Here is a 1964-nt window from a genome sequence, read left to right as displayed (position 1 = left end):
CTCCTCCTCCTCCTCCTCCTCCTCCTCCTCCTCCTCTTCCTCCTCCTCTTCTTCTCCTTCTCCTTCTCCTTCTCTCCTTTTCCTCCTCTTCTTCCTCCTCCTTAGAGACTCAAAGACAGTAGGCACTGTTTGGATGGTGGCTGGCACAAAGTGAGAGGTGTGCCAGCAGTCAGGGCACTTCCTGAAAGAGGGCTTTCAGGTTGGAGGATGAGAAGGCATGATTGGCAGCCGTGTACCCAGCAGAGCTAGAGTGCTTTGTGGAACTTCAGCCTTCCCGGCTGACCTAAGAGGAAATCAAGGCCCAGAGGGGAGCTGTGTTTAATTCGCTGGGGAGGAGGATGGGCCAGGATGGCTCTCCTCCCTGTCCCTGTCAGTGTGCAGGTCTACTGTGTGCTGGGTCCCTGGTACTGAAGCATAGTTGCCTCTTTGTCCCCTCCTCTGCTTCTTCTGGCCTCAGTTTCCCTCCCCTGACTTTTTATTCTCCAAGGTGCATTTCTGACCTAGGATCCCCGGCTGGCTGGGGCACTGAAGCTGCTGGTGGGGAGGGTCCTCCACCTGCTACACACCCCCCTGATCCCATGAACCTGCTCTCGACAGGCTGGAGCCAGCCGACATCTGGAATGCTGGGCTGTTTATGGAGCCGGGCGGCTGCAGCCCTGGCCCTGACCCGACCAATCTGGAAGTGATTAGCAGCTAGGCGAAGGGGTATTAGGAGTTCTCATCAGTGATGGGATCCACCGCCCACCCCTGTACCACAGGATCCCAGGCTGTGCTGAGGGGGGCGGGGAGTCTCTGAGAAGTCCCCTCTCTCCCTCAGCTCCTGCTCCTAGGCCAGCAGCTCAGAATCCCACGATCCACAGGGGCAGGAACTAGGCCACATGCAGGCCAGGGCTCTGGGTGGAGCTGCGGGGCCAGGATCTGGGGCTTTCCTGAGGGAAGAATGCCTTTCCAGAGTGGGAAAGTAGACAGAAAGAAAGACCTACACAGAGCAAAGCACAGAGGAAACCCCTGTCGCCAGGGCCTGGGGGTTCTGACTGGCGTGGGAGCATCCACCCACAGAAACTTTACCCCTTTTTTTGTGGCAGGATGAGGGGTGTGTGTCAGGATTGGGCTCCATGTATCCTAGGCTGGGTTCAAGCTATCTGTGGAGCTAGGGATGACTTTGAACCCCTTACATGCTGGGATTTTGAACTCGAGCCACCAGACCAGGCTTATGCTGTGTAGACAGAATCCAGGGCGTTTTGCACGCTGGGCAAGGGTTCTATCAACTGAGCTGCACCCCCAGACTTTGCTTTCAGTCCTGAGAATGGTACCCAGGGGCCTTCTCGTGCTGGGTAAGCTCTATTTGTGAGGCATACCTGCTGGTCCTTAGACTACTGACGATAGCCGAGGCTAGCCCGGAACCATCTTCCTCCTCTTCTCCTGAGTGCTGGGATTCTAGGCCAGTGTCACCACACCTGGCTTCTCCCTCTTTTCCCACAGGGACAGCCCCCTGTCCTGCCCCTGCCTCGTGTGCCCAGGATGAATGCTGCAGCTCGAGGCTGTGGCGTGGGGGTGGGTGGAGTGTCTGCTGTGCACACCGTATGTCTGACTGTTTCCCATGCGCTGATCACATGGGTGACAGATTCTGTTGGGAAGCTGTCCTTGTCATCTCTGTCCCCGTTCAAGGAGCCGTAAGTGCACAGGTGACCAGTGACCATACCTGACTGATATTCTTCAAGTTGACAGGCAGAGCTGAGACTCTGGACTCCAGCTCTGAGGGCTGAGTTCCAAATCCCCTCGCCATGTTGCCTCTCTCTGGGCTGCAGAGTGTTCTGGTATCTTGACAGGCCTCCAGTGGTGCACAGCTGGCTTGCTTCCACTGTGGGCTGGCCAGACGACATCTGTGGCAGTGGTAGGGGTGTGGGGGTGTTTCCATTCCCAGAAGGGGCTGTTTGTCACCATGGTGACCATTTCCTGGGATG

This window comes from Rattus norvegicus, chromosome 3 (assembly GCF_021556685.1).
Source record: "Rattus norvegicus strain SHRSP/BbbUtx chromosome 3, alternate assembly SHRSP_T2T, whole genome shotgun sequence".
Taxonomy (NCBI): Eukaryota; Metazoa; Chordata; class Mammalia; order Rodentia; family Muridae; genus Rattus; species Rattus norvegicus.
This window is presented reverse-complemented; position numbering follows the sequence as displayed.